This window comes from Pipistrellus hanaki, assembly GCF_964339955.1.
Source record: "Pipistrellus hanaki genome assembly, chromosome: 2".
NCBI lineage: Eukaryota > Metazoa > Chordata > Mammalia > Chiroptera > Vespertilionidae > Pipistrellus > Pipistrellus hanaki.
Window position 1 is genome coordinate 35371200 of NC_140504.1, and position 17115 is coordinate 35388314.

General features: G+C 42.9%; 1 protein-coding gene across 1 annotated transcript in view; it reads right to left on the reverse strand.

Annotated features, from left to right (window-relative positions):
• The window catches only part of GNB4 (G protein subunit beta 4), a 41797-nt gene extending 35121 nt beyond the window's left edge, over positions 1–6676 (reverse strand). Inside the window, exon 1 of the mRNA XM_084875566.1 lies at positions 6405–6676. The gene's annotated coding sequence lies outside the window, so the exon portion shown is untranslated. The remainder of the gene's footprint in view (positions 1–6404) is intronic.
• Positions 6677–17115: the final 10439 nt, after the last annotated feature.

A 17115-nucleotide genomic window follows, 5' to 3' on the forward strand; every position in this document is an offset into this window, starting at 1 on the left:
TGGTGTCTGCCAGACTTCTTCACTGTGAAGTTCTTTTTCCCTTGGTTGTTAACTTCTAGAGAGATCACTGGAAATTTTATTAATATCATTTTCCTTACCAAACTTTCTCCATTAGTAGCACTTGCCTGAATTACTATTACCATGATAATTGCAAACTGTTGACTTCTATCGTTTCTTCTACCCTTTTAAAAAATGTTTTTATTGATTTCAGAGAGGAAGAGAGAGAGAGAGAAACATCAATGATGAGAGAGAATCACTGATTGGCTGCCTCCTGCATACTCCCTACTGAAAATCAAGCCTGCAACTTGGGTATGTGCCCTGACTGGGGAGTCAAACCGTGACCTCCTAGTTTATAGAGTGATGATAAACCACTGAGCTACACTGACCAGGCTCTTATACATGTCTTATTGGCAATCTATCTAGAAGATCTTTCCCCCTTTTCCTTATTTTATTTATTTACTAGAAGCCTCGTGCATGAATTTGTGCACCTGTGGGGGACCCTCAGCCTGGCCTGTGGGATCGGGCTGAAACCGGCTCTCTGACCTGAAGGGTCCCGGATTGCAAGAGCGTGCAGGCTAGGCCGAGGGACCCCACCAATGCACCATCAGGGCTAGAGAAGGACTCAGGAGGTTGGTCAGCCTGGGAGAGACCTCAGGAGGGCTCCAGAGCGTGTCTGGCCTGAATGGATGACTGGATGACTGGACACTTAGCATCTTAGGCTTTTATTATATAAGATTATAGATTTGTGAACTCTTATTTTAGTCAATAGTTTATAATCCATTATTATCGTTGATTCATTTTTTAAAAATATATTTTATTGATTTTTTACAAAGAGGAAAAGGGTTAGAAACATTGATGAGAGAGAAACATTGATCAGCTGCCTCCTGCACACTTCCTACTGGGAATGTGCCCACAACCAAGCTTTATGCCATTGATCAGAATTGAACCTGGGATTCTATTTGCTGAGTCAAATCAGTCAAGGCTCCTTAATTCATTTTGATGCTCAAATTTTCCCAGAGTTGATCATTCAAGCTAGTTCCTACATTCTTTTCCCATGCCCCATCAGTTTTTTTTAACACTTCTTTACTGTGTGTTCTAGGCTCATCCTATCCTTCCCCTGCCCCAGCTCTGGAACCAGCTATCTAGATCTGGGCACTGGTTGTGCTCACTGCTGTAAGGATGTCATTGATTCTAGGCCCTTTTGTTAGACAGGAGGAGGAAATATATTTGTATAAACATATGGATCTATGTATATTTTAATCACAAGTTCATATTGATAAGTCTAATTCCAATCCAACACCAAGGAGTTCTTCATTGCCTTCTTCCGTTTCACTTTTTATTTCCTTTCTCCCATAGTTAAAACCCCAGATCCCCAAATATCAATAAATTTACTCAGGTGCCCAATCCTACTACAATATATACACAAATCTATTTCAGGACGGCTAATGTCTCATCTCTATCACTATAAATAATAGCCTACTATACAGGATTCAAGATGTTTCTGGCAGTTCTTTTTACCTTTATATTAAAGGTATATAGTCAAAATCCTATGTTCAAAACATAGTTGGGAGCCAAATATATGCTGATGGAAGAGTTGATGTTATTCATTGAAATACAATTGGTTCAGTTATTGCTGTTTGTATTCAATTTTGGAGGTTTTCCACCCAACCTCGTTAATTTTATTTTTGGACATATAAAACATTAACAAGCCGAAACCAGTTTGGCTCAGTGATAGAGCAGTCAGTCTGCGGACTGAAAGGTCCCGGGTTCGATTCCGGTCAAGGGCATGTACCTTGGTTGCGGGCACATCCCCTGTAGGGGGTGTGCAGGAGGCAGCTGGTCGATGTTTCTCTCTCATCTACTTTTCTAGCTCTCTATCTCTCTCCCTTCCTCTCTGTAAAAAATCAATAAAATATATTAAAAAAAAAAAAAACATTAACAAGTTTCCTAAACTCAAAAATATACAAAAAGGTATAATCAGAGCATTCCCTCCATTATCCCCTTTACTCAGTTCTTACTCACCACCCACCTCCTGTAGGTAACTAATTAACTTCTGGTTATCTCTCCAAATATTTGTTTTTGTTCTACCAAAAAATTATGCTTTCTACATTAGGAGCAGAGATGGGGCAGAATACTGGATTGAGAATTTTATTTAATACTACAGGCCCGGTGCACGACATTCGTGCACTCCCGGGGGGGGGGGGGGGGCAGAGTCCCTCAGCCCAACCTGTGCCCTCTCTCAGACCAGGGCCCCTCGGAGGATGCCTGCCTGCCAGCTTAGACCTGCTCCCTGCGGGCAGTCTAGGTGTCCTTAGCGCTGCCTAGGAGGTAAGAGAAGCTCCCACCACTGCTGCTGAGCTTGCCAGCATTAAGCATCTGCCCCCTGGTGGTCAGTGCTTGCCATAGGAACCAGTCATTCCGCCGTTCAGTCAATTTGCATATTAGGGTTTTATTATATAGGATGGCACACATAACAGAATGTTTGTATAATAATTAAATGTTCCACAGAAACTGAAATTGAAGCTGTAGGAGGGACAGGATAATTACAGGGGGGAATAGGTATCAAAAATGTCCTCTGGGTTCAATTCCCTGTCAAGGCACATACAGGAGGCAACCAATCTCTCTTCCTCTCTTTCTCTCTCTCTCCTACCTTCCTGTCTCTCTACAAATCAAGAAAAACTTATTCTTGGATGAGAATTGAAAATTATATATATATATATATATATCTTATTTGGGGGGAAACAGGGTGTGTGTGTGTGTGTGTGTGTGTGTATATATATATATATATATATATATATATATATATCTTCTAGTTTAATTCGAGGGATGTCAAAAGATTACCATATTTCAAAATAGGTTACCATCCTGTTTGTAACCTTCCAAATTAGTTAATATCTATGGCTTTAGAGAACCCACATTAAAAATGGGGTTATTATTTTGGAAGGACAACTAAGCTGTCACTACTTATTATTGTCAATAGGAGATATTCTGCCAAAGCAAGTGGTAGGTTTTGAACTCTGAGCTAGACATTTGATCAGGAATAGACAGGGGAGAAGAGAATGGCTCATGTGAGGAACTGTGTAATAACACAAACGAACAATAACAATCATACTGGAAAAACAGACCACGTCTCTAACATATTTTGGGAAAGTTACAAATATGCTAATAATGTATGCTAGTAATTGAGGATCATTCCTCATGCCCTGGCTCTAAGCCAACGTGGCACAGAGAATATGGACTTTAGAGACAAAGAGGTGTGACCTTGAATCCCAGCTGAGTTACTCAACTACATGATCACTCACACATCTCAGAGGCGGTCTCCTTAACTGTAGAGCTGGATAATGCCTCCTTTGCCAAGCTAATGTGAGATATAAATAGAATAATGTATAACACCGCCCCTGACCCAGAGCAGATGTTCAATAAACAGATGTCCCCATAATAAATGCAGATTAAACTAGCCAGCAAGGTAAAGAAACTAACCACACAGTGTACCTCAACAACATGCCTGAGAGAAATCAGAGAAATCACACCATCTCTGGCAGTATCTGGTAAGGGCAGAAAAATGTACAACACTTACTTGCAATTCTCAATCTTCAAAATGTCCCAGACTCTATTTTTAAAGTGTAAAAATATGTGCTGACATACTAAAGTGCCAATGATTTAAAAGAAACCATTCTGGAGAGATGTCAATCAAATGGTACAAACTTCTAGTTATAAGATGAGTAAGTCCTGGGATGCTTATGTACAGCATGGTGACTATGGATAACAATATTCCATTGCACACTTTAAAGTTGCTAAGAGAAATCTTAAATGCCCTCATACACCCCCACACACACACACACACACAAAAGTAATTATGTGAGGTAATCGGTGTGTTTCATTAACCTTATTGCACAATCATGTTGCAATATATGTATATCAAATCATCACATTGTACATCTGAACAATGTTATATGTCAATTTTATCTCAACAAAGCTGGAGAGACACTGAAAGAAGCAATTCTGTAAGTTATTCTGAGAAATGACTCAGAATAACCTAAATAATGCTCATGGCTCACAAACAGATAAACCTAAATATATCACAAGCCATACTAAACAACTTTATAATTTTATACATGTGTACACACAAGAGAATTAGCCATGCTCAGAAAACAACATTTTGGCCCTAGCTGGTTCGGCTCAGTGGATAGAACACCGGCCTGCGGACTGACGGGTCCTGGGTTCGATTCCCATCAAGGGCACATGCCCAGGTTGCAGGCTCAATCCCCATTAGGGGCATAGAGGAGGCAGCTGATCAATGATTCTCTCCCATCATTGATGTTTCTATCTCTCGCTATCTCACTTCCTCTCTCTGGAATCAATAAAAGTATTTTTAAAAGGCACAATTAAAAAAACATTTTATAAAAGTTTATATTTCAGTTTCAAATTTGTCTACAAACCAAAATGCAACAAGGAAAATCTTAAAGTGGACTTTAAGCAAATACTGAAATATGTGATAAACTTTCGGGGAGGGCGGGGGCACTGTAATAAATCTATCCAAAAGTAACCTCATGGAGTGATCTGGTCAGAAATCCCTAACTGGGCAGGTTACAGTGGGTAGTTACACCTCAGGCCTACAACTGCCCTAGTAAAAGGTTATCTTTATCTTACGTAAACCCCGTCCATTGTTTTCTGTGCATCTAGGTTAACACACACCTTTGAAATGTCCCTTTTTGAGACCCCCCGGAGAGAGCTTATAACCTTGTTACCTATCCTGCAATCCAGGCATTTTCAACCGGTGTGCTGAGCCAGGCCCACGGGTGTGTGCCACACGCATTTTTTAAAATGTGCAGTAGCTGACCTCTTCCTCTTAGATTGTCAAATTAAAAGGGACAACAGCCAACATAACAATAGCTGTCCATTGTGAATGAATGAATGGATCAAAATTATATTTTTAGATCAGATTGGCCAAAATTATATATATTTGGTGTGCTACAGATTTTTAGTAATTATGTGTGCCATGAGATGAAAAGGTGTTGTTTTTTTTTTTAAGTTTTTAATCGACCAGTGATTCCCTGCCTTGCCTTTTCCTATGAGTTCATACAATGTTCCTTATGTTTCTTCCTTAATTGCAGATGTGTTAAAAAAAAAAAAATCCAAAAAAAACCCCTGCAAAACTGTACTTCTCCAGGAGCATTTGACGTCTTGCATCCCCAAATGTAGTCAGTTTGGGCTCCAATAAACTCTTCTAACAATTCTCGACAGCTTTGGGAGGTTCTTATAACCCGAAAGCCCCACGCTTCAAGAGTCTTGAACTATGCCATGACAGACCCTCCGCGCATGCCATCTTGTGTCCACAGACCTTTGTTTTCCTCCTGAGCGGGAACGACTTCTCTTTCATCTTAAATAAGCAGTGTGCGCTCTATCTCTACTCCGCCAGAGGCACTTAGAGCTCCCCATCCCAGCTTACAAGGCTAAAATGGGCTGATGGCACAGCGATCTAATCAACAATTAGATGCCTGAGGAAAACTTCCCAGCAGGGCGCCCATCCACCAGCGGAGCTGTTTTGCCCGTGGCTGGCAGATGCATCCGAAGCCTTCACTAGGAGAGACATCGAAGGAGTGGAGGAAAAAGGGGAAGAGAGAGGATGCAAACTAACAACGCGCTGCTTCTAGACACAAATGAAAGTCTGTTTTCAAAGCTCTTGGAAAGTCCATCATCTTCCCTGAGCGAAGAGCAATAAGTATCAAAACACACGCGTCTAATCGGTTGCGTTTCGCACAGAAAAAAAAAAAAAAAAAGGATGTGGAGAGAGTAAAGGGAAACATGTCACCGTGTTTTCGAACACTGAACTCACAAAGTGAGCGACATCCATTAATTTCCCCCAACCCTGCCTCCAAAATGCGGGGCATCGTATCATCTCCGAAGTGAATTTAACACGAATCCGTTGGGCTCGGGGTTTTTTTTTTTAGCTTCTCGGGAGAAAACTTTCCTGATCTTCCCCAGCGCCCTCCACCCAGTCACCCTTCTGGGCATTTCCCCAAAACCGCTATTTTCAAGGTAAACACGAGCTCCCGCTCTGCCCCGGGCGGGCTCGGGGCGCGGAGAGGAACCGGGGGTCCCACAGACCGGGGACCCGGACAAGTCCTCCCGCTTCGCTTCCCAGGAAGCGCCCACGGCGGCGGCCGGGCGGCAGGTCTCCCCGCGCGGGAGCAGAGCGCGACCGAGACGCGCCCGCCCCGTCCCCGTCCCCATCCCGCGGGGTCCGCCGCCCGGCGTCCCCGGTCCCCGCGTCCGGAGGCACCACCCAGCCGGCCGGCCCGGCGCCGCCGACCCGGCCGGGTTCCGTCGGAGCGGCCCCTCGGCGCCTCGCGCCCCCTGCGGGAAGCCCCGGATCCCCCCGCGGGGCGCCCCGACGAGCCTACCTGGAGGAGCTCGGTCGGGCCCGCGTCCGCCGGGCGCCGCCTGGGTTGTCCGCGGGGTTCTCGGCAGCCCCACGCGCGGCGAGCCGGCCAGCAGAGCGCAGAGCACCGCCGAGCACCGCCGAGAGCCGTCGGCCACACCCAGGCCCGCGCCTCCCGTCGCCGCCGCCAACTCCCGCGACGCCGCGCCGGGCCGGGGCGTGGACGTGGCCGCAGGCGCGAGGCGCGAGGCGCGAGGCACGAGGCGCGCGGAGCCGGCGGGGGCGCGCCGCGGGCGGGCGGGCGCGCGCGCAGAACCTGGCTGGAGGGAGCGCGAGCGCGCGCGGCCCGGGGCGGGGGTGGGGGTGGGGGTGCCGCAGGGAGCGGGCAGCTTCTGCTTCCTATTTTCTGTCTCGTTTCCTGCCCGAAGAAGAAAAACATTCATTCCCGGGCAGTTTCGTTTTCTGGTCGGCGTGGCGCCTGGACGCCCGCCGGCCGGCGCGTCCTCCTGAGGAGCGCCCGGGTGCTGGGGCCCGTTTCCTTCCTGGCACCGCAGGAAGCCTCTCCGTGCGCTAGTTCGTGGGCAGGAGAGCGGGGGCCGGCTCGGGAGACCCCCAAGGCCCCGTTTAGGTGGAACATGATAATATGCTAAAGTTAGAAGTCAGCTGGAGCCAAAATTGCATCGCAATCCCAGCGCTACCATCGACTGTGCCGTCTCAGGGCCTTGTTTTTCCGTCTTTGGAAAATAGGGAGGAGGATACCTGCCCCAGAAAGGTGCTAACATGGGAAGTGAGATAATGTTCGCACAGAGCCTGCCTCTAAATAAATGATCAATACTTGGGAAGGTATCTTTACGACTGTCGCTAATGAAGGCCTTTCCAGATAACCCTGTAGGTCAAGTCGCTCTTCTCTGCAGGAGTTAAAGATCATTAGGCATCGCAAGCGACATTTTTTTTTCCTTTCATTCCTCTGGGTGTTTGATGTTGAAAATGTCATAAAGCGAATGCAACTACCCAATTTAGTTGCTCTGAAGTCAGTTACCCGCCCGGGAGCAGTTTTCCTCCCCCCGCCCCCCCAGCCCCCCCATCTTTCTTCTGAGTTAATTTCAGTTTGACAGACTGTTGCTATAGCATTCCTCCTCTGACGTCAAACAATTTAAAGAAATAGCCCTGGGTAAGGAAAACTGCAGAGGAGTGCCCTGTGGAGTGTCTGTGCCGGAGAAAGATTTCAACAGTATCATCGTGATCCTCACCTCCGCAGCCTGCCCTTCCTTCCTTCTTCTTCAGCAGCTTCCCATGATCATCTGGGGGGGAAAAAAATCTGTCGGTACCTTAGAAGCGGCGATGCCATGATAAGCACACCCTGATAGTGCCTGTGAGGAAGATGTGACCGTTTTGTGTAAAAGCCAGACCATGACAAAAGTGGAAAGATTCGCGGGGCGAAGGATGATGACATTAGAGGTGGTTTTAGCTCCAATTTTCATTTCCCCTAAGGTGGGGGTGCCCTTTCCCACTAAGGAGAAAGGGGAGAAATGCCAAACCCTCCACATATCAAAGTGTCAGGAAAGTTGATTCCGACCTGTGTGGTTTGCAACTGTAACTTTTTAAGTGTTTTCATGATTAAATCCTGAGCCTTGTTATCCTTTTCAGAAGGAAGTAAAGGAAAATTGTTATTTAAGGAGAGCCTATGAAGTACCAGGCTCTCTGCTTTTTCAAATCATACTTAATTCTCATAATGATCTTAACAATGTGTGTCTTATCCCCACTTCACAGATATGGAAACTGAGGCTCAGTGAGATTAAGTAATTTATCTGGAGTCTCACAGGGAGTGGCAGAGCTTTATGTGGACCCTAAGTTGGACTGACTCCAAAGTCCAACACCATTCTTTCTGTCTTATTCCTGGGTACTGACATTTAACAGGTTTTATAGGGTTTGGAGAGGTGATTAGGTTAAGATTATCAGTTGAAAAACATGTTGCTGGAATTTAGGGAAGTACTGAGATATTTTATTCCAGAAAAGATTAGGGGAAATACAAAAACAATAGCTTCTAAGCACAGAAACCTGAAAAGATTTTACTGATCTTTGAAGATTTTAGAACAAATTACACAAAATGATGAATTTAACCTTCTTGAAAATTTTACATGGGCAGAAAAATTACTAGAAGAATAAAGTCCAAGTACAAAAAAGGAAAGTTTAATTATTATCCAAATGAGACCACTTCCAAGAATATTCCATTTCTGTTTTGCCACATCTGCTGAATATTTTTTTCTGAAAAGAACACTTACTTGTTAAAGGACAAGCCTGTACTACAAATCTGAAAGTGGAGCTAATGAAAAGAATTTCATTACCACGAATAATTTCCTAAGAGCACAGTGATGCATCTAAGTGACCCAGCAATTAGTTATTTTTCAGATGATAATGTAATCAATTTAAGAAAAAAAGGGAGAGAGAGAAAGAAGGACATGCTATTAATATTTTCAAAGACTGCAAATTTGTGTAGACAATTGTGGTGATACATCCTGCTTCTAACGCTGAAACCCAAGGGTCTCGTGTTTGGGTGCCATTGGATGATATCTAGATTTCTTTTTTTTCTTTTTTTAATATTTTGTTGATTTTTTACAGAGAGGAAGGGAGAGGGATAGAGAATTAGAAACATTGATGAGAGAGAAACATCAATCAGCTGCCTCCTGCACACCCCCAACTGAGATGTGCCCTCTCAACCAAGGTACATGCCCTTGACAGAAATCGAACCTGGGACCCCTCAGTCTGCAGGCCGACCGACACTCTATCTACTGAGCCAAACCAGTCAGGGCGATATTTAGATTTCTAAGTCCTTAGGCCCATGTTCTCAAATCCTACTTTATTTTTTTTTAATTCATTTTTTTTAGAGAAAGGAAGAGGGTGAGAGAGAGGGAGAGAGAAAATTGCTGTGAGGGAAACATCAATGTGAGAGAGAAACATGGATTAATTGCCTCCTGCTGGGAATGGAACCCATAACCTGGGTATGTGCCCTGACAGGGAATCAAGCCTGTTATCTTTTGGCTTATGGGATGATGCTCCAACCAACTGAGCCATACTGGCCAGGACTCAAATCTTATTCTTTTTTTTCTTTTTTTTTTTTCTTTTTCTTTTTTTAAATATATTTTATTGATTTTTTTACAGAGAGGAACAAAGAGGGATAGAGAGTTAGAAACATCGATGAGAGAGAAACATCGACCAGCCGCCTCCTGCACATCCCCCACCAGGGATGTGCCCACAACCAAGGTACATGCCCTTGACCGGAATCGAACCTGGGACCTTTCAGTCCACAGGCCCACGCTCTACCACTGAGCCAAACCGGTTTCGGCTCAAATCTTATTCAATTAAGAGAGGATGGTGGCATTCCTGCTAGAGAACCCATGAAGACAAATCCCCTGCCTGTTATATCTTTGTATTTCCAGTAGGGAATTTTTTTGTTTTTTGTTTTTAAACAGGGACGTTCCAGAGCCTATAAGACAAACTTCACATTTTTATTTTATTTTATTTTATTTTATTGATTTTTTACAGAGAGGAGGGAGAGGGAGAGAGAGTTAGAAACGTCGATGAGAGCGAAACATCAACCAGCCGCCTCTTGCACACCCCCTACTAGGGATGTGCCCGCAGCCAATGTACATGCCCTTGACAGGAATCGAACCTGGGACCTTTCAGTCCGCAGACCGACGCTCTACCGCTGAGCCAAACCGGCTTTGGCTCCCAGTAGTTTTTAACAGAATACTTTGCACATACTAGCTACTCAGTGAATGAACAGATGAATGAATGGATGAATGAATGAATGAATGAATGAATGAATGAATGAATGAATGAATGTGGCTACTTATTTTACTCAAAGAGCCTTCAATACCTAACCCCCAAACCCTACTCAGAATCCTAGAAAGAGGAGAATAATCATTATTTAGTTACAGTTGCTACTGCAGAGTGTTTTGCTCTCCTATGAGTTCAGAGAAGTTCTGCTCTTGGTCCTGTATTAGATGAGTCACCCTAAAGTCCACGATTCCAAAGGTCTGTAAACTGTGCTTTTAAATCGTATTCCAGAAATGGTCTAATTTATTAGCCTACTTTGCTCTCAGACAACATCAAGTGCATTATAAAGACAGAACCATCAAAGTGTACAATTTTCCAGTGCTGTCCTATTGTATATATTGTATGCATTCCAATCCTATTGTATTTGGGATGAGGCCAGATTATATACATACAACATTAGAACTAAAGTTAAGGTTTTCTTCCACTACAAACACACACCCCCCCACACACACACACACACACACTTTAAAATATTAAACGGAACTTGTCTAATAGGATCTATGGCAGAGTTCCTCAAGGATATGGGAATGGATTCCTAAGTAGATTCTTGTAAGAAATAAGTTAATGAGGTTTTTTTCCAGACAACTTGATCCTGAGCAGCCATGTGTAAAGCCTCCCGTCTTGCTCAGGCACAATGCATTTTTATATTAAATCATTTTACAGCTTATATTTTGAGCTGTCCACCTTTGCTGTGTGCCTCTGACACTCCCGATGGCAAATCAGTGATAGCATCTTTCTTGCATTTCCCTATCAGGGTCTCTAATTGTAATTGGGACCTATGGTCTGTCTACAATCAGTGACCTTAGGAGAGTGCTGTATTTAACTAATGATGTATGTCACAGGCAACGGGGGTGGGGTGAGGAGTAGAAACACCCAGGTATATACTTGCTCTTCTAGGTCCTGTGATTCAGGTCTCTGGAATCTGTTATTGGGAAGGACAAGCAAAGTGAAAAGAATACTAAACTGCATGTCAGAAGGTCTGATTTAGAGCATTAGCTTTGGTTCCAAATATTTGCACGATCTTGAGCAGGTCACAACTCCCCTGAATTCTGTCTTAACAGTTAAAAGGAAAGTTCTGGGTTTTAACAGGATTGGCAAATATCACTCATCCCACCAGTCAGTCCTATGCCCAATGTGCAACTTCGCGTATCTTTCCCTCTAAGACTCATCCCGTCCCAGGAATTCTTCCGACCAGCACACACCAGGAAGGCACTCTGATTTGAACGTTGATAAGTGAATAAAAGCACCACGTGAGCTGTCCATCGCTGAGTGACACACCACCCCAAGTCTAATAGTAGATTAGAACAACAGCATCCATTTCCTTATTCATTTCCTTCGCTCCTAATAGCCGGCTTCGGCGGGGCTTGGCAGACACACTCTTTTCTGCTCCAGACAGTGTGGGCTAGTTGGACTCTAATTTCAAGATGGCTCGCTGAGATGGCAGCGAGGGGAACTGGATGTCGGTGGGAAGACCAGCCAGGGCTGTGGACAGAGACCTCCATGCCTCTTCACGCAGGCCTCTCCGTGGCTGTCTTGGAATGGCTCATACTTCAGTAGCTGGCTTCCAAAGCAAGCGTTCTAAGAGAACAAGGAGGAAGTGCATTGTGTTTTCATGATTTAGCCTCAGGAAGCTCATATTGTAGCTTGCACCATACTCTCTCCGTCAGTCACACATTCAAATAATAGGGACACTGACCTCTTGACGGAAGAATAATAGCAAGGTTCTAGAAGAGCATGGCCTGGCTGGTGTGGCTATGATCTAACAGGGGTCTTCAAACTTTTTAAAGTGGGGGCCAGATCACGGTCCCTCAGAGAGCTGGAGGGCTGGACTATATGAACTACTAATTCCTACTGTAACACCTCGGCTGCGCTCACTGCCCAAAAAACCTGGCGGGCCGGATCAGACTCCTCTGCGGGCCGCATGTGGCCCGAGGGCCGTAGTTTGAAGACCCCTGATAGGAGGTCACAGTTCCATTCCCAGTCAGGGCATATACCTGGGTTTTGGGCTTGATCCCCAGTATGGGGTGTGCCAGAGGTAGACGATCAATGATTCTCTCACATCATTGATGCTTCTATCTCTCTCTCCTTCCTCTCTGAAATCAATAAAACTATATTTTTTGGGGGGAAAGAGAGAATATTATGTAAATGGAATTATTCTGCATGAAGTCTTTTGAGACTGGACACCTTCTCATGAAGAAGGAATATGCCTGTTCTTTCTTATTGCTGAGTAATGCTCTATGGGTAATGCTTTATCCACTCACTCAAAAATTTTTGGGATGTTTTCCACTTGGGGATAATTATGAATAGAGTTCTATAAACACTCATGCATAGGTTTTTATGTTAACATATATTTTCCTTTCTCTGGGGTAGATAACTATCACTGGGATTTTTGGCATTCTATGGTCTGTGTATGTTTAACCTTATGAGAAACTGCCAAATAGTTTTCCAGAGTAGCTGGTGCATTTTTATTTTATTTTTTACAGAGAGAGTGGAATGGAGGGAGGGATGAGGGAAGAGAGACAGAGAGAGAGAAGAAGGGAGAGAGACACATCTATGGTTGCCTCTTGCAGGGTGACTCTAACCACCAAACCGGCCAACAACATATGGGAGTTTCAGTTGCTCTGAGTCCTCACCAGCACTTGATATTATCAGTATATATTTTCTAATTTTAGCCATTCAAATAGGTATGTAGTGGTGCTTAATTTTAAGTCTTTAGCATCACACATGCATGCTACCTCTTACCCTTCCCTTCCCTGAAACAGTCCATGCATTCCTGTTAAATGGATTTTCCTAAACTTATGAGATCCCTTTTGGCTTAAAAACCTGCATTGGTTTCCAATTTTTCACTGAATTGAGTACACCTGCCTCGCCCTGACATGCAAGACCTTACATAATCTGGCTCCAAACTACCTTTCCAGGTTCATCTTTTACTATTTTACTGTATTTTTCGCTCCACCTAGTTCTTGTGCTTCTCTGAGAGTAGGTTCTTTGCCTTCTCTGTCGGTGCTGTTCCAAAAACTGGCTCCTCTGTCCTTCCTTCTGTATCAAAAGCCAACAACTTGAGGGGACTGTCCTTGACCTTCTGTGCCTGGAATACCACCATGAAGTACTTACTGTGCAGCCTTTCCCAGACACTTCCCAGGCTCGGAGAGCACCTTGGACACATCAGCAAATCCAGGACCCGGCTGGCATCCATCTGGGGAGTGAGTCTCCTTTGCTTATAGAGACCAAGAACCTTCCAAGTGATTCTACGTCTGACCCCCTCCCTCCCCCCCCCCCCCCACACACACTTGGAAAAGAGATAGGAACTAAGATAAGGGATTAGCTTCTCTTCAGGGACACTGCACTCCCCCAGGGAACATTTCCTTCCCCAAGCCCCTTTCTCCTTTAACCAGCGTCTGGATGTTAAAAGGCAGAGTGCATATATAGCAGTAATATTATCTTACGTCTGTCTTAGAAGTTCTCTCAGAGGTTTTTGAAACATTTTTTTTTTTTTTTGACATTTGAGTTTAATGATATGGTAATTTTTCAAATGAGTTTCCAATAAAGCATGGAGAGGAGCTCTGATAGCTGTCAACAGTAAGTCACTTCCCTCAGCAGTGAAGGCTGAGAGAGAATGTTTGAATAACATTAGTAACTTCCTGATGGAAACTTTTGCTTTGATCTGATACCAAGCCAGTTAGCCTGGTCTTCAGACTCTACTTAGAAGGTTAAAGGGGGGAGGGGAGGGAGATATGGTAAACAACTATTATCCTAAACATTTTTACTTGGTGGTAGAAACACCATTCTCAGTATCATTAACAACAAACTTGTTCTTTAGTACAAACCTCTAAGAATAAGGGAATAATTGTTGTTGTTGTTAATCTTCACCCGAGGATATTTTTTCCATTGATTTTGGGAGAGAGTGGAAGGGAAGAGGAAAGACAAAGAGAAATATCAATGTGAGAGAGACACATTGATTGGTTGCCTCCCACATGCGCCCAAACCAGGACTGGAGATTGAGCCTGCAACTGAGGTATGTGCCCTTGACCAGAAATCAAACCTGGGACCCTTCAGTCTAGGGGGCCACTGAGCCAATCTGGGTAGGGCTAAGGGAATGATTTTAAATACCCATGTTTGCTCAAAGAAGTATTTAAGGGGGGGAAATGAGCTGAGCTCAGCCTTCCTTAGCCCCCTTCTCTAAGTGGGCCAGGATATTTTAGTCATGTTTCCAAAAGCCCATATAAATTCTAAGAAAGTCAAGTGACATTGTTAATAATAGCAAATTCAATTCCGGTCAAGTGTGTGATGTATTCAAGTTACATTCCAGATAGCTTTCTTCTTGTATAATTATGACCATAATAACAGTGTTTAAAACATATTATTTTGTGTAATCTAGAGGTTTACCATTGCATGACTATTTTATGCCAAAATCTCACTCCTCGTGGACTTAAATCTTATCACTTAATACCCACAGTCTCAGTGCAGAACCTATACATAATTGAGATCTATTAGTGTTTGTTTAATAAATGAATGAATGAATATAGAACTCTCAAGAAAGGTCACTAGTCACTCCATTTATTCAGTCATTCATTTCTATTTAATGAGTTCTCAGACAGAAAGGTATCTTTTCTAATTAATTTTTTTGTTTGTTTGTTTTCAAATGACAGCTGGCATAGCTTTTGTCAGATGGCTCAGTTGGTTGAAGCATTGCCCCATACACCAGGAGGTGGTGGGTTTGATTCCCAGGCTGGGCACACATGGGAGGCAACTGATCAATGTTTCTCTCTCTCTCTCTCTCTCTCTCTCTCTTTCTCTCTCTCTCTCTCATCAATGGGGGGGAACAGCTGGTATACAATTGTATATTAGTTTTAGTTGTACAACCCAGTGATTAGACTTTTATATAATTTATGAAGTGATCACCTCAATAAATTTAGTGCCCACCTGACACCATATTAAAATATTATTGACTATATTTCCTATTCTGTACTTTACTTCCCCGTGACTATTCTGTAATTACCCATTTGTACTTCTAAATCCCTTCACCTTTTCTATCTACACCCCAACCCCGCTGCCATCTTGAAACTGTCAAAATGTACTCTGTAACTATGAGTCTGCTTTGTGTTTGTTGAGATCCCACATGTAAGTGAAATCATCTGACATTTGTCTTTCTCTGTGACTTATTTCACTTAGCACAAAACCCTCCAGGTCTATGTTGTTGCAGATGGAAAGATTTCATTCCTTTTTATGGCTGAGTCATATTCCATTGTGTATGACTCCTATTCCATTGTGTATATATGCACCACTTCTTTATCTAAATTCATCTGTTGATGAACAACCAGACTGTTTCCATATCTTAGCCATTGTAAATATTGCCACAATAAACCTATAGATATATGTCTTTTCTATTTGGTGTTTTGGGCTTTTGTTTTGTTTTGTTTTTTAAATATATTTTATTGATTTTTTACAGAGAGGAAGGGAGAGAGATAGAGAGCTAGAAATGTCGATGAGAGAGAAACATCGACCAGTTGCCTCTTGCACACCCCCTACCAGGGATGTACCCGCAACCAAGGTACATGCCCTTGCCGGAATCGAACCTGGGACCTTTCAGTCCGCAGACCGACGCTCTACCACTGAGCCAAACCGGTTTCGGCTTCTTTTTTTGGGGGATAAATACCCATCAATAGAATTGCTAGGTCCTTCTTTGTCTCTTGCTATAGCTTTGGTTTAAAGTATATTTTATGTGGTATAAGTATTGCTTCCCCAGCCTTTTGTTTGTTTGTTTTGGTTCCATTTTCATGAAATACTTTTTCCATCCCTTTACTTTTAGTCTGTGTGTGTCTTTCAATCTGAAGTGAGTCTCTTGTAGACAGGATATGTAAGGATATTGTTTTGTTATTGATTCAATCACTGTATGTCTTTTGATTGGAATATTTTATCCATTTGCATTTAAAGTAATTGATGATAGATATGCATTTATTGCCATTTTATTACTGACATTTTTAATCTTTTTTTCCCCTTCTTCTTAAAGAAGATTCATATATATAGTCTGTGGACTTAATACCAGAAGGACCAAAGACCGGCATAGGTGGGTGTGGCTGCACAATTTCGCACGCTGGGCTTCTAATTTCTTATAATACTGGTTTGATGTTGATGAGCTCTAGTTTTTTTATTTTTGTCTAGGAAGCTCTTTATATGCCCTTTGATTCTAAATGATAGCTTTGCTGGGGAAGAGTAATTTTGGTTTTAGGTCCTTACTTTTCATCATTTTGATTATTTTTGGTGTCAATTCCTTCTATTCTACAAAGTTTCTGTTGAGAAATCAGTTGACAGTCTTTATGGGGGCTCCCTTGTAACTGTCTGTTGCTGCTTTTAAGAGTCTTTTTTGTCTTTAACATTTTACATTTTAACTATAATGTGTCTTGGTGTGGGCATTTTTGGGTTCATCTTGTTTGGTACTCTCTGCTCTTCCTGTAGTTGTATGTCTATTTTCTTCACCAAGTTAGGGAAGTTTTTTGTCATTATTTTTTCAGATAGGTTTTTAATTTCTTGCTCTCTCTTCTCTTTCTAGTATACCTATGATGTGAATGTTGGTATTCTTAATTTTGTCCCAGAGGCTCCTTACTTTATCCTCATTTTTTAAAATTCTTTTTTTCTTTTTGCTGTTCTGATAGGTGTTTTCTGCTTCCTTATTTTCCAAAACATTGATTTGATCCTCTACTTTGTCTAGTTTACTGTTGATTCCCTGTAATGTATTCTTTATTTTAATTAGTATATTCTTTATTTCTGACTGATTCTTTTTAAGGTTTTCATTTTTGTTTTTATGCTGTTGAAGTTCTCACTATGTTCCTTGAGCATCCTTATAACCAGTGTTTTGAACTCTGTATCTGGTAGTTTGCCTCCATTTCATTCAGTTT